This window comes from Amblyraja radiata, unplaced genomic scaffold (assembly GCF_010909765.2).
Source record: "Amblyraja radiata isolate CabotCenter1 unplaced genomic scaffold, sAmbRad1.1.pri S91, whole genome shotgun sequence".
NCBI lineage: Eukaryota > Metazoa > Chordata > Chondrichthyes > Rajiformes > Rajidae > Amblyraja > Amblyraja radiata.
This window is the reverse complement of record NW_022630173.1, coordinates 432,607-455,061: the sequence shown is the minus strand read 5'-3', so window position 1 is coordinate 455,061 and position 22,455 is coordinate 432,607. Positions and strand designations below refer to the sequence as shown.

The window sequence follows — 22,455 nt, the reverse complement described above, 5'->3', positions numbered from 1 at the left end:
TCCTGCAGTGATGCATCTCCTGCAGTGGAGCATCTCCTGCAGTGGGGCATCTCCTGCAGTGGAGCATCTCCTGCAGTGGAGCATCTCCGGCAGTGGAGCATCTCCTGCAGTGGAGCATCTCCGGCAGTGGAGCATCTCCTGCAGTGATGCATCTCCTGCAGTGGAGCATCTCCTGCAGTGGAGCATCTCCGGCAGTGATGCATCTCATGCAGTGGTGCATCTCCTGCAGTGGGGCATCTCCTGCAGTGGAGCAACTCCTGCAGTGGAGCATCTCCGGCAGTGGGGCATCTCCTGCAGTGGGGCATCTCCTGCAGTGGAGCAACTCCTGCAGTGATGCATCTCCTGCAGTGATGCAACTCCTGCAGTGGGGCATCTCCTGCAGTGGGACATCTCCTGCAGTGATGCATCTCCTGCAGTGATGCATCTCCTGCAGTGGAGCATCTCCTGCAGTGGGGCATCTCCTGCAGTGGAGCATCTCCTGCAGTGGAGCATCTCCGGCAGTGGAGCATCTCCTGCAGTGGAGCATCTCCGGCAGTGGAGCATCTCCTGCAGTGATGCATCTCCTGCAGTGGGGCAACTCCTGCAGTGATGCATCTCCTGCAGTGGGGCGTCTCCTGTAGTGGAGCATCTCCTACAGTGGGGCAACTCCTGCAGTGATGCATCTCCTGCAGTGATGCAACTCCTGCAGTGGAGCATCTCCTGCAGTGGGGCATCTCCTGTAGTGGAGCATCTCCTGCAGTGATGCAACTCCTGCAGTGGAGCATCTCCTGCAGTGGAGCATCTCCTGCAGTGGGGCATCTCCTGCAGTGATGCATCTCCTGCAGTGGAGCATCTCCTGCAGTGGAGCATCTCCTGCAGTGGAGCATCTCCTGCAGTGATGCAACTCCTGCAGTGGAGCATCTCCTGCAGTGATGCATCTCCTGCAGTGGAGCATCTCCTGCAGTGATGCATCTCCTGCAGTGGAGCATCTCCTGTAGTGGGGCATCTCCTGCAGTGATGCAACTCCTGCAGTGGAGCATCTCCTGCAGTGATGCATCTCCTGCAGTGGGGCATCTCCTGCAGTGGAGAATCTCCTGCGGTGGAGCATCTCCTGCAGTGGGGCATCTCCTGCAGTGGGGCATCTCCTGCAGTGGAGCAACTAATGTAGTGGAGCATCTCCTGCAGTGGGGCATCTCCTGCAGTGATGCATCTCCTGCAGTGGGGCATCTCCTGCAGTAGAGCATCTCCTGCAGTGGGGCATCTCCTGCAGTGGAGCATCTCCTGTAGTGGGGCATCTCCTGCAGTGGAGCATCTCCTGCAGTGGAGCATCTCCTGCAGTGGAGCATCTCCTGCAGTGGAGCATCTCCTGCAGTGGGGCATCTCCTGCAGTGGAGCATCTCCTGCAGTGGGGCATCTCCTGCAGTGGGGCATCTCCTGTAGTGGAGCATCTCCTGCAGTGGGGCATCTCCTGCAGTAGAGCTGCTGTAGTGGAGCATCTCCTGCAGCTGCAGGGCAAATTCAAGCCTCCACCACCTCCTCAGGCAACGTGTCCCAGATTATAACCACAGTCTGGGTGAGTTTAATCTCATCCAGAGGTACACAAAAATCTCACCCACGTCTGTTTTATTGTTCTGTTAGTATAGTCTGGTCCAGTTCCTTGTTCCATCATCTTTTTCTAATTGCTGACTCCAAACACTACGTTTCCTCATCAGTTCTTGCCTCATCAGAGATATTCTCCCCTTTGTTCCACCAATCCACCACAATCCCTCTCTACAAGTGAAAAACAACTTGTTTTTGTTGCTGTTTCATAGAAACATAGAAAATCGGTGCAGGAGTAGGCCATTCGGCCCTTCGAGCCTGCACCGTCGTTCAATATGATCATGGCTGATCATCCAACACAGTATCCCGTACCTGCCTTCGCTCCATACCCCCTGATCCCTTTAGCCACATGGGCCACATCTAACTCCCTCGTAAATATAGCAAATATAGCATTTCCTACTGGTGAAGGGTCTCTGATCTGAAACATAGACAATAGGTGCAGGAGTAGGCCATTTGGCCCTTCGAGCCTGCACCATTCACCATTCAATATGATCATGGCTGATCATCCAACTCAGTATCCTGTACCTGCCTTCTCTCCATACCCCCTGATCCCTTTAGCCACAAGGGCCACATCTAACTCCCTCTTAAATATAGCCAATGAACTGGCCGCAACTACCTTCTGTGGCAGAGAATTCCACAGATTCACCACTCTCTGTGTGAAAAATGTTTTCCTCATCTCGGTCCTAAAAGATTTCCCCCTTATCCTTAAACTGACCCCTTGTTCTGGACTGTTTCTTTCTCCACAAATTCTGTCAAACCTGCTGAATGTTTTTTGAATTTTCTTCAATTTTTATTTCAGATTTTCAGCATCTGCGGTTCTTTTGAAGTTGTGATCGGTCAACAACGTATCAAAGGAGATCAGATACGTGGTGTCATAATCTACTGGGATTCAAGTAACTAGTAAGTGTTTCAATGGGAAGGTTCTGCCTACTCGGGATGGGACTCCATTTTAGTTTAGTTTAGAGATACAGCACGGAATCAGGCCCTTGTAAAATGGCCCTTCAGCCCACCGAATCCACGTCGACCAGTGATCCCCGCTCACTAACACTATCCTACACACACTAGGGACAATTTACACTTAAACCAAGTAAACCGTGTGCCGAGGTGCTTTTTTGGTTCATTTTACATGGGAACATAGAAAATGGGTGCAGGAGGAGGCCATTCGGCCCTTCGAGCCAGCACCGCCATTCATTGTGATCATGGCTGATCGACCCCAATCAATAACCCGTGCCTGACTTCTCCCCATATCCCTTGACTCCACCAGCCCCTAGAGATCTATCTAACTCTCTCTTAAATCCATCCAGTGACTTGGCCTCCACTGCCCTCTGTGGCAGGGAATTCCATAAATTCACAACTCTCGGAGTGAAAACTTTTTTTCTCACCTCAGTTTTGAATGACTTCCCCTTCATTCTAAGACCGTGGCCCCTGGTTCTAGACTTGCCCAACATTGGGAACATTTTCCCTGAATCTAGCTTGTCCAGTCCTTTTATAATTTTATATGTTTCTATAAGATACCTCCTCATCCTTCTAAACTCCAATGAAAACAAGCCTAGTCTTTTCAATCTTTCCTATATGACAGTCCCGCCAACCCAGGGATCAATCTCGTGAACCTACGCTGCACCGCCTCAATCACAAGGATGTCCTTCCTCAAATTAGGAGACCAAAACTGTACACAATAGGAGACCAACACTGTGCCTGCTGTACCTGTAAGCCAACTTTCAGTGACCGGTGTACAAGGACGCCCAGGTCTCGCTGGACCTCCCCTTACCTAACCTAACCCCATTGAGATAGTAATCTGCCCGCTTGTTTTTGGCGCCAAAGTGGATAACCTCACATTTATCTACAGTCTGGGTTTAAAACTATGCATAGCACAGAGTCAGCATTGCTAATGGTCTTTAATGACATCCTCCTAGCTAATGATTCTGGTGATTATGTGATTCTTGTCCTGCTGGACCTATCTGCTGCCTTTGATACAGTGGATCATGATATTTAAGTATCTCGGTTACAGCACCTACTGGGCATTCGTGGTAGTGCCCTGGAATGGTTCAGATCTTATCTGGCAGACAGAACTATGTGTGTAAGCCTTGCTGGTTTTGAATCCTCCTCCGCTCCTCTGTCATATGGGGTTCCACAGGGCTCAATTTTAGGGCCCCTGCTTTTCTCACTGTACTTACTTCCTCTGGGTTCCATTCTTAGAAAGCATGGCATCTCTTTTCATTGTTATGCTGATGAGAGTCAGATATATGTGCCGCTGAAGAAGAAAGATGCTTTCTCAGTCAAACCACTTCTGTTATGTCTTGATGACATTAAATCCTGGATGGCCCTAAACTTTTTAAATTTTAATGAAAAGAAAACAGAAGTGGTCCCAATGGCTCCCGTGAACCTCCCCCTGTTGACTTGGGTCCCTTGGCACTGTATGTGAAGTCAACAGTTTTAAACTTGGGTTTTAAGATGGACAGTGATTTTAAATTAGATCGTCAAATAGGCACGGTAGTTAAGTCCAGCTTCTTTCATTTAAGGCAGCTGGCAAAGGTGAAGCCCATTCTTGAACGACAGCATTTTGAAACAGTAATCCATGCCTTCATCACGTCTAGGCTGGATTGCTGTAACGCACTTTATTTTGGAGTTAGCCAATCTTCCCTTGCACGTCTCCAGTTGGTTCAGAATGCTGCTGCTCGCCTTTTAACTGGAACACGTAAGAGGGAGCACATAATGCCTATTCTGGCTTCCCTCCACTGGCTGCCTGTGTACTTTAGAGTTCATTTTAAGATTATTTTATTTGTTTTTAAATCTTTAAATGGTCTCGCCCCGCCTTACCTCTCTGAGCTGCTTCATCCCTACGCTCCTGCTCGGCGCCTCAGGTCAGCTGATCAGCTGCTCCTGGAGGTACCGAGGTCTAAGCGGAAGCTCAGAGGGGATAGAGCCTTCTCTGTTGCTGCTCCGACATTATGGAACACCCTGCCGTTGCACATCAGACAGGCCCTTCACTGTCCATTTTCAAAACCAGTCTTAAAACCCTTTTCTATTCCTTGGCTTTCGACCCTGCATGAGACTTTGCTCCTGTTTTAATGTTTTTATTGTTTTGTTTTATGTTTATGATTAGTCATGTACAGCACTTTGTTGCAACAGTGGTTGTTTTTAAAGTGCTCTATCAATAAAGTTCAGTTCAGTTCAGTTCAGTACAGAAACATAGAAAATAGATGCAGGAGTAGGCCATTCGGCCCTTCGAGCCTGCCCCACGATTCAATATGATCATGGCTGATTGCGGATGACACAAAGCTGGGTGGCAGTGTGAACTGTGAAGAGGATGTTAGGAGGTTGCAGGGTGACCTGGACAGGTTGAGTGAGTGGGCAGATGCGTGGCAGATGCAGTATAATATAGATACATGTGAGTTTATCCACTTTGGTGGCAAAAACAAGGGGAAAGATTATTATCTCAATGGGGTTAGGTTAGGTAAGGGGGAGGTACAGCGAGACCTGGGTGTCCATGTACACCGGTCACTGAAAGTTGGCGTGCAGGTACAGCAGGCAGTGAAGAAAGCTAATGGAATGTTGACCTTCATAACAAGAGGATTTCAGTATAGGAGTAAAGAGGTTCTTCTGCAGTTGTATAGGGCTCTGGTGAGACCACATCTGGAGTATTGTGTACAGTTTTGGTCTCCTAAATTGAGGATGGACATCCTTGTGATTGAAGCAGTGCAGCCTAGGTTCACGAGATTGATCCCTGGGATGGCGGGACTGTCATATGAGGAAAGATTGAAAAGACTAGGCTTGTATTCACTGGAGTTTAGAAGGATGAGGAGGGATCTAATAGAAACATATAAAATTATAAAAGGACTTGATAAGCTAGATGCAGGAAAAATGTTCCCAATGTTGTGCGAGTCCAGAACCAGGGGACACAGTCTTAGAATTAAGGGGAGGTCATTTAAAATTGAGGTGCGAAAAAACTTTTTCACCCAGAGTTGTGAATTTATGGAATTCCCTGCCACAGAGGGCAGTGGAGGCCAAATCACTGGATGGATTTAAGAGAGAACTAGATAGTGCTCTAGGGGCTAGTGGAGTCAAGGGATATGGGGAGAAGGCAGGCACGGGTTATTGATAGGGGACGATCAGTGGTATGAAACTGCACTTGAATTTGGTGGCCTTGCACCCTGCCTCAAGAGGTAGGAAACTGCACTTGCATTTGGTTGCCCTGCTTGAAATGGAATTTGAAGGAATAGCCTTGAGTCAACTGCCAGCCCACCAGCCGTGAGTGAGTGAGCTGCCAGCCCACCAGCCGTGAGTGAGTGAGCTGCCAGCCCAAGAATCTATTCGGCCCACAATGCCCATACTATCCCTCTGGAAACCCGTCCCTTCAGCCCACAACACCCATACTAGCGGTCCAGAAAACACCATCTCCCCCACTGGCCACTAATATTGGAATTGGTGGGGAGGTGAAATACTGCGTTGGGGGACCAGCCCTCCCGTGTGAACATGAGACCTAACGGGTCCCACTTAGTCCAGTACTAACTAGCGTAGGCAAGCTTTTGATAATATAAAGCACATAATAGACAGAGTCACTACTAACAAGCACTATAATTGGCTAGTATGAAATAGCCAATCTACATCTTTCCTTGTAGAAATGAAAGAAACATCGGTTGCTGAGCAACATGGGTGGAATGTTAATAAAACATTTGGGATAGTTTGCAAAATTACACAAAATCACCATATCTAACTAGTGGCCTGCAAACCTGTCCGGCCCGTGTACGGTACGAGTCCGGCTCGCCTCCTTTCACCGGAGAAAATACCGGGGAGCGAATTGTGGAAACGACCGGCGACCAGACTGGCAGGGAGGGTGACGAGATAGACGAGCTGATCGCCAAGCACCGTGGAAACGATAGTTGGCAGTGGGACCGACCGTGGGAGGGTATACAAAATGCTAGACATCTGGATACGGAGTCGCAGGATGCGGTTCCTTCACCGGAAGCCTAGGTTGACAGTTGCGTCTGTGGATGGCTCCGTCCGCTTCAACCAGATAAGAGTGCCGATCTTTGGCAGAGCTTGGATGTGACCCAGATGTGCATGGCCCTTGTTGGTCTGGAGACGAACTATTTGTCCACGTGTGAGAGGTTGAAGTGGCTTGCTGGATTTGTCGAAGAAGCGCTTCGGCGTGTAACGTTTGAATTGTAGTTGTTTCTGGACTGCAGGCGGGGAACGAACTTGTGGCTGCAAAAGCTGCTGGGACACAGGTAGGGGAGCACGGGTTTGGTGAAACATCAGTCGTTGGGCTGGGGAACCCAATATGGGATCGCGTGCAATTATCTGTATGCCCTGCGTGACAGAATACACAATGAATTCAAGCGCATGGTCTCCAGGGGTTTTATTGCTGAAGTTACAGACCCGTCTGACTGGGTTTACACAGTGGTGGTCGCAACAAAGAAAAACAAGGAGGAGATCCGTATCTGCATAAACCCCAGAGATCTGAACACTGCCATCAAATGCCTGCATTACCCAATGCCAACAACAGAAGAAGATGCTGCCCAGATAGGCAATGCATCAGTATTCTCCGTTCTAGATGCCAAAAGCACGTTTTGGCAGATTCCACTGGACCCAGACTCGTCCAATCTCACTACGATCATCACCCCCTTTGGCTGATACATATTTCTGAGAATGCCCTTTGGCATCAACTTGACCAGCAAAGTTTCCCAGCGCACTACGGAACAATTGTTTGCAGAGTACCCATGCACCATCATTGTTGATGATATTCTCATCTTCAGACGTGATTTGACTGAACACAATGTCAATCTGAAGAAAGTACTTGATCATGCAAGACATTCAGCTCAAACTTACTTCTGACACCATGTAATGAGGTGATTCGAACACATATCATGATACATGTTTATTTAATCTACTTACAGCAAGGATCTGCAGACTTTACATTTCCTAGCTGCTACTCATACTAACTAGCGTAGGCAAGCTCTTGATAATATAAAGCACATAATAGGAAGCGTCACTACTAACAAGCATTACAATTGGCTACTATGAAAGGAAGAGGAAGAGTGACAGTAACAGTAAACGGGGAGTGAGAATAACATCACAAGTTTGAATGAAATTTTATACCATGCAGCCATGACAGAAATACACACATGAACACAAAACACACATGAACACAATTTAACACAAACGTCCATCACAGTGAATCTCCAGGCAACTCCTCACTGTGATGGAAGGCAAACAGTCTTATCTCTTCCTTCCTTGTTCTCCCGCTGCGTCGAGGCAATCGAGGCTCTTGATGTTGAACCCGCCACCGGATGATGGTAAAAAAATTTCCCCCACCCCCCACACATACACAACTAAAAATAAACTAAAACATACATCCAGGAAGACAAAAAGAACAAAGATAGGAAAGACAGACGGACTGCGGGCGAGCCGCAGCTGCTTGAGCAACGCCAACACTTCTGTTTTCCCGGGTTCTCCGGTTTCTTCCCACACTCCCAAGATGTACAGGTGTATATGTTAATTGGCCTAAAAAGAGATGGGGGAGATATTGAACAATTTCTTTTCTTCGGTATTCATCAAGGAGAAGGATATTGAATTATGTGAGGTAAGGGAAACTAGTAGAGTAGCTATGGATACTATGAGTTTCAAAGTAAAAGAAGTACTGACACTTTTGAAAAATATAAAAGTGGATAAGTCTCCAGGTCCTGACAGGATATTCCCTAGGACATTGAGAGAAGTTAGTGTAGAAATAGCCTGGGCTATGATAGAAATATTTCAAATGTCATTAGAAACGGGAATAGTCCCCGAGGATTGGCGTACTGCGCATGTTGTTCCATTGTTTCAAAAGGGTTCTAAGTGTAAACCTAGCAATTATAGACCTGTTAGTTTGACTTCAGTGGTGGGCAAATTAATGGAAAAGATACTTAGAGATAATATATATAAGCATCTGGATAAATAGGGTCTGATTAGGAACAGTCAACATGGATTTGTGCCTGGAAGGTCATGTTTGACTAATCTTCTTGAATTCTTTGAAGAGGTTACTAGGGAAATTGACGAGGGTAAAGCAGTGCATGTTGTCTATATGGACTTTAGTAAGGCCTTTGACAAGGTTCCTCATGGAAGGTTGGTTAAGAAGGTTCAACTGTTGGGTATAAATGCAGGAGTAGCAAGATGGATTCAACAGTGGCTGAATGGGAGAAGCCAGAGGGTAATGGTGGATGGCTGTTTGTCGGGTTGGAGGCAGGTGACTAGTGGGGTGCCTCAGGGATCTGTGTTGGGTCCTTTGTTGTTTGTATGTACATAAATGATCTGGATGAAGGTGTGGTGAATTGGATTAATAAGTATGCAGATGATACCAAGATGAAGAGGATTTCCAAAGTCTACAGAGTGATTTAGGCCATTTGGAAAAATGGGCTGAAGAATGGCAGATGGGGTTTAATGCTGATAAATGTGAGGTGCTACACCTTGGCAGGACAAATCAAAATAGGACGTACATGATAAATGGTAGGGAATTGAAGAATACAGTTGAACAGAGGGATCTGTGAATAACCGTGCATAGTTCCTTGAATGTGGAATCTCATATAGATAGGGAGGTAAAGAAAGCTTTTGGTATGCTAGCCTTTATAAATCAGAGCATTGAGTATAGATGCTGGGATGTAATGTTAAAATTGTACAAGGCATTGGTGAGACCAAATCTGGAGTATGGTGTACAATTTTGGTCGCCCAATTATAGGAAGGATGTCTACAAAATAGAGAGAGTACAGAGGAGATTTACTAGAATGTTGCCTGGGTTTCAACAACTAAGTTACAGAGAAAGGTTGAATAAGTTAGGTCTTTATTCTCTGGAGCGCAGAAGGTTAAGGGGGGACTTGATAGAGGTCTTTAAAATGATGAGAGGGATAGACAGAGTTGATGTGGACAAGCTTTTCCCTTTGAGAATAGGGAAGATTCAAACAAGAGGACATGACTTCAGAATTAAGGGACAGAAGTTTAGGGGTAACATGAGGGGGAACTTCTTTACTCAGAGAGTGGTAGCGGTGTGGAATGAGCTTCCAGTGGAAGTGGTGGAGGCAGGTTCGTTGGTATCATTTAAAAATAAATTGGATAGGCATATGGATGAGAAGGGAATGGAGGGTTATGGTATGAGTGCAGGCAGGTGGGACTAAGGGGAAAAAGTTGTTCGGCACGGACTTGTAGGGCCGAGATGGCCTGTTTCCGTGCTGTAATTGTTATATGGTTATATGGCCTGGTATAAATATCCCTAGTGTGTGTAGGACAGCCTTAGTATGCGGTGATCGCTGGTCAACGTGGACTCGCTGGGCTAAAGGGTCTGTTTCCGCGCTGTATCTCAAAACACAGTTCTGTCTCTAAAAAACAAGACATGCAGGTGTTCAAGTTGTTGATTTTGTGACCGGACGTGTTTACGATGCAATAAAACTTTATTTATGCCAGGAGGAAAATTGATCTGCCAACAGCCATGAAAACACAAAATACATGAACCATGAGGGGCAGATGGAGTCAATGGAGGGGAGGTTGGTGCAGAGAGTGAGGAGAGAGAGAGATGAGCAGAGAAGGTGGGCGGAGGGAGGGTGCACACCGAGAGGGGTTGAGCTGGGGCTCATATTGATCTGAGCTCGAGCTCGCTGTACAGATCCCGGTCACCGACATTCAGCTCCTGTGAGGAGTGAAACACAGGTTACAGGAATAGAATAAACAGCCCACGATGTAGGGGCCGGAAGGGAGGGGTTTACTGAGACACGGAGGGGTGAAGGGGTCAGGGGGGAGATGGGGTTACACAGACAGGGAGGGGTGAAGGGGCCAGGGGGGAGATGGGGTTACACAGACAGGGAGGGGTGAAGGGGCCAGGGGGGGAGATGGGGTTACACAGGCAGGGAGGGGTGAAGGGGCCAGGGGGGGAGATGGGGTTACACAGACAGGGAGGGGTGAAGGGGCCAGGGGGGAGATGGGGTTACACAGACAGGGAGGGGTGAAGGGGGGAGATGGGGTTACACAGACACGGAGGGGTGAAGGGGCCAGGGGGGAGATGGGGTTACACAGACAGGGAGGGATATAGGGGCCAGGGGGGAGATGGGGTTACACAGACACGGAGGGGTGAAGGGGCCAGGGGGGAGATGGGGTTACACAGACAGGGAGGGGTGAAGGGGCCAGGGGGGAGATGGGGTTACACAGACACGGAGGGGTGAAAGGGCCAGGGGGGGAGATGTTTACAGAGTCTTGGCGTGGAGGGACTTTCACTGAGCTCAGGGGGTGGGGGAGTGAATGTTGGGGTGTGGAAGGCACAGGATAAGGTTCTAGCTCTAGGAGTGGGGCAGGGACAGGGTCGGTGATGTTCAGTACGTGGAACGGGACAAAGCGGGGAAGTGGGGTCCGAGGATGTTTCCACTAGTGGGAGAGTCTAGGACCAGAGGCCACTGCCTCAGAATTAAAGGATGTTCCTCTAGGAAAGAGATGATGAGGTATTTCTTTCACCAGAGGGTGGTGAATCTGTGGAAATAATTGCCTCAGACTGCTGTGGAGGCCAAGTTGGAGAATATTTTTCAGGCAGAGATGGATAAGATTCCTGATTTGTACGGGTGTCAGCGGTTATGGGAAGAAGGCAGGAGAATGGGGCTGGGAGGGAGAGATAGATCAGCCATGATTGAACGGCGGAGTAGACGTGATGGGCTGAATGGTCTAATTCTACTCTCATCATTAATGAACATCGAGGGTCAGTCTCAGTGGACAAAGTGGGATATGATGGAGGGATTCAGTGTGTTGAGGGGGGTCAGTATCCTGGGGGAAAGACGGTGACAAGGGGTGGGGACGGTGATGTGGGTTTGGTGGGGAGGCGTGGGGGTTGGTGGTTGGTGCCCGACACTGGGAGGGGGGGGAGTTTAATTCAGTTTAGTTTATTGTCACAAGTACCGATGTACGGTGAACAGCTTTTGTTGCAGCGTGCTAACCTGTCAGCGGAAAGACAATGCATGATTATAATCGAGCCATTTACAGTGTAGACACATGATAAGGGAATAACATTTAGTGCAAGATAAAGCCAGCAAAGATAATCCGAGGGGCACCAATGAGGTAGATATTAGTTAAGCACAGCTCTCTGGTTGTGGAAGGATGGTTCAGTTGCCTGAGAGCAGCTGGGAAGAAACTGTCCCTGAAACTGGAAGTGTGTGTTTTCGCCTGATGGGGGAGGGGAGAAGAGGGAGTGTCCGGGGTGCGACTGGTCCTTGATGATGCTGCTGGCCTTGCCGAGGCAGCGTGAGGTACAAATGGCCGTGGTCATGGAGTTACTATCCATGGGGCAGTGCTGGTGTGGAGGGACAACATGGAGACCAACACTGATCTGCCTCTTTGCCACAACAGTACCAACCTGATAGGTGGATTCCTCCGGCCCATCTTCAGCTTTCCGCTCCTTCCGTGGTGTCACGGAACTTTCTGGTAGACAGAATTTCATTCAGTCCACTCACTTTCCTCTTTGCCTCTGTCTCCCTTCTCTCTTTCTTCGAGAATTCCTTCAGTCATCCTCTCGCTCTTCCACATTCCTTTCATCATTCATTCTCCATACACATCTTACTCATTCAACCTCTTTCACACCAGCACACCTTAATCCCTCCCTCTCTCCCTCACACATTCATTCTCTGATACACACCTTCCATTTCGCTATTTCTTCTCCCTTGCATGCCTTTTCCCATTCATTAGTGCTGGTATCAGTGGTTATGGGGAGAAGGCAGGAGAATGGGGTTAGGAGGAAGGGATAGATCAGCCATGATTGAATGGCGGAGTAGATTTGATGGGCCGAATGGCCTAATACTTCTCCTATCACATGACCTGATTCATCCTTTCTTCCATTGTAATTTTCACTGGATGATCTCTCTGGGAAGGGGATTGGCTCGACTGTGGAGGGATAATTCTTGTGACCTATTGATACGTGGAAGTGAATGGGAAGAGGATTGGGTGTATGAGGAGTGTAGGCAGTGGGGACAGAGTGGGAGGGGATTTCAGTTGATGGGGAGTGTGGGGAGAGGGACAGAGTGGGAGGGAGGTCCAGTCTATTGGGTGTGTGGGGAGAGGAAGAGGATGGGGAGCTGTGGGCGGTGACAGGGAATGGGGAGGAGGAAGGGTACATGAGGAGTGGGGACAGTGAGATGGAATGGGATTGTGAGCGGCACTGAGATTGTTCCCAGATGATGTAGTTTTTGCTGATGCGGATTAGGTATAAATATCAGCTCCAGGATACTTGGGCAATCTGCCCTGCGTCTCTCCCAAACACGGTGGTAGCTGTGGGGGAGGTTATGTGTTGGAGAAGGTCCTGATTTCACACTGACGCAGTGTGTCCCTCCCCACTCTCCCTCTCCCCTCCCCCTCCCCCACTCTCTCTCTCTCTCTTCCTCCCTCTCTCTCTCACTCTCTATGCCTCTCTCTCTCTCTCTCTATGCCTCTCTCTCTCTCTCTCTCTCTGCCTCTCTCTCTCTCTCTCTCTCACTCTCTATGCCTCTCTCTCTCTCTATCCCCCTCTCTCTTTCTCCCTCTTTCTCTCTCTCTCTCCCTCTTGTGAGTAAATGGCAGTGAAGACATTCAGAGAGTTTCCAGATCGTCTCTCACCTCGCTTGTTGCGACGAAGCGCTGCCCAGAAGGATGCGGTGGTGATGACGGAGACAGGAACGACAACAAGGACAACGACACCAAGGACGACGGCAAGAACGATCACGGCCACGTCGTATTTCCCAGTCCTGTCCCGGCCACTTACTGAGGAGTGGAGAAAGGAGTCAGTGAGATCCCAGCTCTGAGATACAAACACGACAACTTAACCCCAACTCCAGCCCAGACCGAGCAGCGAAAGAGATTCTCCAGCACGCAGCATTCCATTGGATTCCACTGGAATTACAGAACAGAAACAGGCCATTCAGCCCATCTTGTCCTGCTGACCCTACTTTCCTCATCTATCAGAATGTCCTACCTCCCTCTAAATCTACTTCTACTGTGGCCTCAACCCACCCCGAGGGCAGTGAGATCCACCACTCACCTCTCTCTGAGCAAAGCCATGTCCCTCTGAGTTCCCAACGGCTGTTTACTGCTGATGGCCTCTACTTCTGCACATCCCCACATCCAGTCCATCCTAACCCTTCATCATTTCAGAGTTGTGCATTGGTACAGCATGGAACAGGCCCTTCTGCCCAACTCGTCCATGCCAACCAAGACGTCCCATCTAAGTCCCATTTGCCCATATTTGGCCTATATCTCTCTGAACCCTTCCTATCCATGTATATGGCCAAATATTGTTATTGCACCAACTTCAACTACATCCTCTGGCAGTTCGTTCCCAGATACCAACCACACTTTGTGTGAAAAAAGTTACCCCTCAGGTTCCTATTAAATCATCCCCCTCTGCCTTCTAGTTCTCGATTATCATTATCACCTTGGAAAAAAAGACTGTGCATTCACCCTATCTCATCCTCTCGTGATTATATTCACCACTGTAAGATCACCCACCCCTCAGCCTCCTGTGCTCAGAGGAATAAAGTTTGTGCCTGCCCAACCTCTCCCTATCGCTCAATCCCTCAGGTCCTAGTATCATCCTTGAAAATCTTCTCTGCACTCTTCCCAGCTTAATTATATCTTTTCTGTAGCAGGGTGACCAAAACGGAACTGTCAAAATGCAAATTGGATAAACAGCATCTCAAATTTCACATGGGCAGCTTACAACCCAGTGGTATGAATACTGATGTCTCTAACTTCAAATAGCCCCGGCATTCCCTCCCTCACCCAAGTTGCACCAGTTTCTCGTTTTCACCCAACAAACAGCTAACAATGGCCTATTTCCTCTATCATCGTTACTTTTTTACATATCTTTCATTGTTATTTATCTCTTTACAGGTATATCATCTGCTCTAACTCTCGTCCCCCTTTCCCCTGACTCTCAGTCTGAAGAAGGGACTCGACCCAAAATGTCACCTCTTCTTTTTCTCCAGAGATGCTGCCTGTCCTGCTGAGTTACTTCAGCTTTTTGTGTCTATCTACAATACTCCAAGTGTGGCCTCACCAATGTACAGCGACGGCCTCTCTGCCCCCCCCCCACACCCCTCAGTTGTTGGTCGCAGAACAGCTCATATCTTCACCAACCACCATATCTCCTTGCTCCCCTCTCCCCCTTCCCCTGGCTTAACCCCTAGCACATCAGTGCAGATGGCAAGGGCTCTGTTGCAAATGGTGTCTTCATGGAGGTGGCGATGGAAGACAGAGAAACTCCTATTTCATCAGCACCTTACACCATCCCAAAGTTCTGCCCAACCAAGTTGTCCATTTGTAGACTGGTCACGATTGTAATGTGGGAAACGTGGCAGCCAGTCTGATCGCAGCAAGTCCCACAAACAGCAATGTGATAATGACCCAGATCGTCTGTTGAAGTCACATGAGATGAGGGATAAGCATTGTCCCCAGGACACTGGGATGAACTCTCTGCACTGGCCGTGGGGTCTTTAACCCACTTGTGAGGGGAGGTGGATCTTCCTCAGATGGATCTGGAGAGGTCAAGGGAGGGAATTCCCGGCGTTGGGAGTCTGGAGAGTGACAACAAAAATCTCTACCCCGTTCATGCTTTCTCCCCGTATACCTTAATGTCGTCAGCAGTAAGAACTATATCTAACTCTCTCTTGAAACATCATTGAATGGGCGCACCTGCAGATCACGGAACAGCTTCTTCCCCTGTGTGATCGACTACCGACGGTCCTTCCATAAAGCTAGGGTACTGTCCGATTCACCTCGTCACCAATGTAGACATTGGACTTTATATGTGGAATTGTTACGATTATGCTGAGAACTATATTCTACGCTCTGCATCTTCCCTTTTACTCTGCCTATTGTCTATGTTTGGTTTGGTTGCATTTAGATATAGCATTTGATTGGATAGCATCCAAACATGGATAGGACAGGTTTGGAGGGATATGGGCCAAACGCGGGCAGGTGGGACTATTGTAGATGGGGCATGTTGGCCAGTCTGGGCAAGTTGGGCCGAATGGCCAGTATCCGTGCTGTATCACTCAATGACAAAGGTTGATGGAGTAATGGAGATTTTAAGGATTGGTTTGTGTGGGAATGAACTGCAGATGCTGGTTTGCACCGAAGATAGACACAAAGTGCTGGAGTAACTCAGCGGGTCAGGCAGCATCTCTGGAGGGAAGGAAGGGGCGACGTTTTGGGTCGAGTCTGTTCTTCAGGAGATTAGTTTTTGGAAGAGAAGAGGAAATGGTTGAATCTGTGAGTCATTTTGTGTTTCGAAATGTCTTGAAGGTTCTTTCCCGTGTCTGGTTTCCGGTCTCAGAACAAACTCTGATGTGTTGCAATTAAGCCAGACCGCCAATTTCAAAACCCTTGTGTCGGAAGGAACTACAGATGCTGGTTTACACCCGAGAAATGTACAACGTGCTGGAGTAACTCAGCGGGTCAGGCAGCATCTCTGGAGAACGCGGACATGTCCAAAGTGCTGGAGTAACTCAGCGGGTCAGGCAGCATCTCTGGAAAAAGCGGAATGGGCGACGTTTCGGGTCCAGACCATTCTTCAGATTGCACATGCTCCCCGCTGGCAGCCACCTATTCGACATTTCCTTTGATAACCATCCCCTTTGCCCACTTTTCACACCTCATTTTTCTTATAAATGTAACAGCCCCTCCCCTGACATCAGTCTGAAGAAGGGTCTCGACCCGAAACGTCGCCCATTCCTTCTCTCCAGAGATGCTGCCTGACCCGCTGAGTTACTCCAGCACTTTGTGTCTTGGTGAGACCACACCTGGAGTATTGCGTACAGTTTTGGTCTCCAAATCTGAGGAAGGACATTATTGCCATAGAGGGAGTGCAGAGAAGGTTCACCAGACTGATTCCTGGGATGTCAGGACTGTCTTATGAAGAAAGACTGGATAGACTTGGTTTATACTCTCTAGAATTTAGGAGATTGAGAGGGGATCTTATAGAAACTTACAAAATTCTTAAGGGGTTGGACAGGCTAGATGCAGGAAGATTGCTCCCGATGTTGGGGAAGTCCAGGACAAGGGGTCACAGCTTAAGGATAAGGGGGAAATCCTTTAAAACCGAGATGAGAAGAACTTTTTTCACACAGAGAGTGGTGAATCTCTGGAACTCCCTGCCACAGAGGGTAGTCGAGGCCAGTTCATTGGCTATATTTAAGAGGGAGTTAGATGTGGCCCTTGTGGCTAAGGGGATCAGAGGGTATGGAGAGAAGGCAGGTACGGGATACTGAGTTGGATGATCAGCCATGATCATATTGAATGGCGGTGCAGGCTCGAAGGGCCGAATGGCCTACTCCTGCACCTAATTTCTATGTTTCTATGATAGGCCGAATGGCCTATTTCTCCTGCTCGAATTTTGAGATTTGTGAATTTACAGTTTATTAGCCCCAAGGAGAGGTTTCAGTGAAAAGCTTTTGTTGCGTGCTAGATCAGCCATAATTGAATGGCGGAGTGGACTTGATGGGCCGAATGGCCTAATTATGCTCCTGTCACTTATGACGGTGCTTGATGGGCTGAAGGGCCGAATGGCCTACTCCTGCATCTATTGTCTGTTGACCTTGTCAGTTATTGAAGTTGGGAGCTCAAGTTCCTATTCATTATGACCTTGTCAACCGGGGAGGGTCAGAGATCAAGGGTCAGAGAGCCGGGGGGTTTGGGGTCACAGGTCAGGGTGAGGGGTAAATGCCGGGATACTCACACCCAACTCGCAAACGTTTGGCAACGGACTCCTGTTGGCCGAGGTCGTTGACGGCCAAGCAGTAATAATCGCATCGTTGGTCGGCGAGGCGGAGACTGGTCACCAGCTGCGACTCCCGTCCCTCTAGCTGCTCCTCCTTCCCGAAGCACTCCCTCCTCCAGTGGTATTCCCGAGGGGGAGGGTTCCCCGTTGTCTCGCAGCGCAGAGTCACCTCCTCCCCTTCCACCGCCCCGTCCTCCTCCCAGACCACACTCACATCCCTGGGGGCATCTGTGGAGAGTTCAAAGAGACAACTCAGCGGGTCGGGCAGCATCTCCAGAGAGAAGGGATTGGTGACATTTCGAGTCGAGACCTTTCTTCAGACTGAGAGTCAGAGGAGAAGGAGACACAGAGATAAGGATGTATGAGGTGTGAAAACGAGACAGGGGGATGAAGTTCAAGGATCATGGTTGGGTTGGATGAAGGAACAACAAATCAAACAGAGGTAAAAGTATAAGAAGGAACTGCAGATGCTTGACAATCAAAGGTAGACAAAAATGCTGGAGAAACTCAGCGGGTGAGGCAGCATCTATGGACCACAGGAAATAGGTGACATTTCGGGTCGAGACCCTTCTTCAGACTAATGTCTGGGGTGGCGGGGGGGCGGGAAGAAGAAAGAGAGGCTAAGACAGTGGGCTGTGGGAAAGCTGGGAAGGTGAGGGGAAGGAGGGAGAAAGCAAGGACTACCTGAAATTGGAGAAGTCAATGTTAATATCGCTGGGGTGTAAACTGCCCAAGTGAAATATGAGGTGCTGTTCCTCCAATTTGCGGTGGGACTCACTCTGGCCATGGTGGAGGCCCAGGACAGAAAGGTCGGATTTGGAATGGGAGGGGTAGTTGAAGTGTACACAAAGTCCAGCCGGCGGGCCAGCTGAGGAGTTTTGGCCCGGGGGGGACAAAGTCTGGCGCCCCGTCCAACTCGGGAACCGACGATCGGCCCATGAGAAGGAGGGGTGGTGGTAGTGTCGGCGGTCAGCGAAGGTCCGAAGGTCGGACAACTGGCCGGGCTGCCGGCCGAGGGGGCCACGGATGAGGCGCTCCAACCCGACAGTCCCCTCGACCCGAATAGTAGCAGTCATATACGGGACAAGGGCGGTCCGTACGGGATAAACCAATTTATAGGCCAATGTACGGATGTCCCGGCTAATACGGGACAGTTGGCGACATTAGGCAGCATGCGTAGGAAAGAACTGCAGATGCTGGTTTTAATCAAAATGCTGGAGGAACTCAGCGGGTCAGGCAGCATCTCTGGAGAACGTGGACAGGTACAAAGCACTGGAGTAACACAACGGGTCAGGCAGCATCTCTGGAGACCATGTGTGTGACCTGTGTGGGTTTTCTCCGGCTGCTCCGGTTTCCTCCCGCACTTCAATAACGTGTAGGTATAACCATATAACAATTACAGCACGGAAACAGGCCATCTTCTAGTCCGTGCCGAACACTTATTTTCCCCTAGTCCCATATACCTGCGCTCAGACCATAACCCTCCATTCCTTTCCCATCCATATACCTATCCAATTTATTTTTAAATTATAAAATCGAACCTGCCTCCACCACTTCCACTGGAAGCTGATTCCAAACAGCTACCACTCTCCGAGTAAAGAAGTTCCCCCTCATGTTACCCCTAAACTTCTGTCCCTTAATTCTGAAGTCATGTCCTCTTGTTTGAATCTTCCCTACTCTCAGTGGGAAAAGCTTATCCACGTCAACTCTGTCTATCCCTCTCATCATTTTAAAGAACTCTATCAAGTCCCCCCTTAACCTTCTGCGCTCCAAAGAATAAAGACCTAACTTGTTCAACCTTTCTCTGTAACTTAGTTGCTGAACCAGGCAACATTCTAGTAAATCTCCTCTGTACTCTCTCTATTTTGTCACACCATACTATAGAATAGTAAGATTAAACGAGAACTTACCAGTTTGAAGTTTGATCTGAATTTTATGAGGAGTTACGATGAGGGATTACGTGAAGAACCCGCTCAGTGCGCAGGCGCGGCATACTTCCAAGCAGCGGTGTGGAATCACAGATAGACAGTTATTTGAAGTAACATAGTAAAGACAAGGAGACATCAGTTTATTAGTTTGATCCATATAAAGAGGGTGGGAGCGGAGGGCACGTAATCCCTCATGGTAACTCCTCATAAAATACAGATCAAACTTCAAACTGGTAAGTTCTCGTTTAATCTTACTATTTTACTTCGGAGTCACGTGAGTGACTACGTGAAGACTTCAAAGCTCTGTGATTTCAAACCGTGTAACAGTTCATACTTCACTCGCTGCCGAAGTCATTCGAGGGAGGAAGTATGTTATCGTAATCAACCATGAATCTGTTTGTAAAAACAATAATGGTGTTATTAACAACAACAAGACCAATTGCTCCCCCGGGCTTAAATTATATATTTTTTGCAGATTCTTTTTCTGCAAACGATACAGGTTCTGTCCGTGGTTTGTTATAAAAGTTTGGAACGTATACTCCCTAGACCACCCTGCAGTCGCCAGGATGTGGTCCATAGGCTCGTCCATCCTCTTAGTTACTGACGTGGAAGCTGTCCTGGTGGAATAAGATTTTATACACGTTAGTATTTACTCCAGCAACTCCCAGTACCTGCTTGAGCCACTAGAGATAGTTTAGCTCGTCACCCAACCATGAGGTTTCCTGTGGCTGACCCATAAGGCTTTTTCCTCTCGCTCGGTATTCCTTATTGTGTCGATGTAGATCTCTAAGTGGGTCATGACACATAAAACGTGGTTCAGGTGGGTATGCCCGGAATTTCATGACTGGACCTGATGTTCCTGGTCTGTTCTGTTTGGCCAACCCTTGAAATGGGAATGTGACACTATCTGGTGTTATAACCATGTTGTGCAACCGCAGTAGATGGGAGAGCTGGCTCTTTGTGTTGAGGTAAGGCCACCAGCATGTCCATCTTCAGGGTAGGCTGTTCCAGGGTGAGTGACCTGGCTGGTGATCATCCCCTAAGGTATGTCAGGATTTCACTGACATCCCAATTTGGGTGTACCTATTTCTGGGGAATGGATTGATATACCTCTCCTGTATCTGATCACCAGTGAGCGGTACCCAAGTTGAGTAGGCTGACAGAACATTTCCTTCATTGTGGTGAAGACCTGCCAGGAGCTCCAGTACAGTTTTTTGTTGTAGTTGAATGTGTAATTCCTGTTTTGGAAAACAGTGTACCATTTCTTGATGCTCCTCAGGTATGTTCCCTAGGATATGCGACGGAATGCTGTCATCAGGTTGATAGTGCTGCTGATCCAAGCACAGCAGTGGTCTTCCCAATTCTGCAATTCTTTTAATGACCATGTCGAGGATCACTGGGAACCATGCTTGTGGACTTGGTCCACTATAATTTGCGTAGTACCCGACTGATGAAGCCGTAGTACCTATTGAAGAGGTAGAAGGAAAGGAAAACATAGAGATTAGGTTCCCCCCACCCCTCAATACGCGGGAATGTCTCCATTGCCGCTGCCTTGAGATTGGTTTCATGTGACGTAAGTTAGTACGTGGTGATTTAATTGGATATAAGGAATCGATATCTGGTGTCCATATTGCTTAGTAATTTCAGCAAATATTTTTGGTTTAAATGTATGTTTACAGTATTTAGCTCACCTGATAGGTGAGTTAAGTTCAAGTGAGTTTATTGTCATGTGTCCCTGTATAGGACAATGAAATTCTTGCTTTGCTTAAGCACACAGAAAATAGTAGGCATTTACTACAAAACAGATAAATGTGTCCATATACCATGATATAAATATATACACACATGAATAATTAAACTGATAGTGCAAATAACAGAAAGTGGTTGGTAATAATCAGAGTTTTGTCCGAGCCAGGTTTAATAGCCTGATGGCTGAGGGGAAGTAACTACTCCTGAACCTGGTTGTTGCAGTCTTCAGGCTCCTGTACCTTCTACCTGAAGGTAGCAGGGAGATGAGTGTGTGGCCAGGATGGTGTGGGTCTTTGATGATACTGCCAGCCTTTTTGAGGCAGCGACTGCGATAAATCCCCTCAATGGAAGGAAGGTCAGAGCCGATGATGGACTGGGCAGTGTTTACTACTTTTTGTAGTCTTTTCCTCTCCAGATGGTCAAACATGTTTGACGACATACGGTTTCCAATTGTTAATAAATTGTCACCTAATATCGATGTTCTCCGCCCAAGTGGTTTGGTATATGCCACCACTGTGATGTTGTTAACTTATAAACGAACATGCAAATTTGGTGGATTACTGAGCAAATGCTTCACTAGAATTAAGCTAATATATAACATGTTTAAGTCAATTCATATTGGCATTAAGTATTACAAGCTCAGTAACACATCAGGACACATAAGATGTTACTCAAAACAGGTGGAAGTGTACAACCATAATCCTTCCTGCCGATAAATTCCATGATAACACTCCAGATTAATCCATTTGCCCCCATATTACAGGTATGGAGATAGTTTTGAACACTAGTATCTCAGGTCATAGGAAAGGTACAAAGTTCAGTAGCTGGTAATGCTGCTATATCCCAATTACTTTGCCTCGTAGTTGATTGGTGGTTAATGTACCATAACTGATAGTCTTAATGAATACCAGATAACAAAGTTGTGGATGGTCAACGTAAATATCTGGATATATATTTTGTGCACCGTTCCCAGAGGCACTGCAATACTGGGTCGATGCGTGGAGTGGACGGAGCAAGCCCCTATTCCATCTCCCTGTTCCAAAATTCAATTTAATATATGGGACGTATCAGATTATTAAACTGATAAGAACAGATACTACACTTGATCTTAGCCAAAAGGCCGAGAAGCGATGCAGCTAAAGCTGTATCCAAGGATAGTTTGTCGTTAATATATAGACATGCCATGACGGAATGTTTCTAAGTGTCAGGACTAGTTGATTCTGGATAACTTTGACTTAAATGCCGCAATGCTCATCATGGTTACTCCATCCAGGTAATTGCGGTATATCCGAAACTTATATGAGAAGGTACTGAATAGTATGCATCTTCAAGGTCAATGTCTACCATAAAGTATCCTTGGATCCATGGTAGTAGTTACAAATCCCATGAATGGGTATACCTGGTGAAATACTCAAGAGGTTTATCAACGATGGTGCGACATTCACCATCGTG

At 47.8% G+C, this 22,455-nt stretch overlaps 1 pseudogene; it reads right to left on the bottom strand.

The window, feature by feature from the left end:
- Positions 1-21,956: 21,956 nt before the first annotated feature.
- Positions 21,957-22,135, bottom strand: LOC116969637 (annotated as a pseudogene).
- Positions 22,136-22,455: the final 320 nt, after the last annotated feature.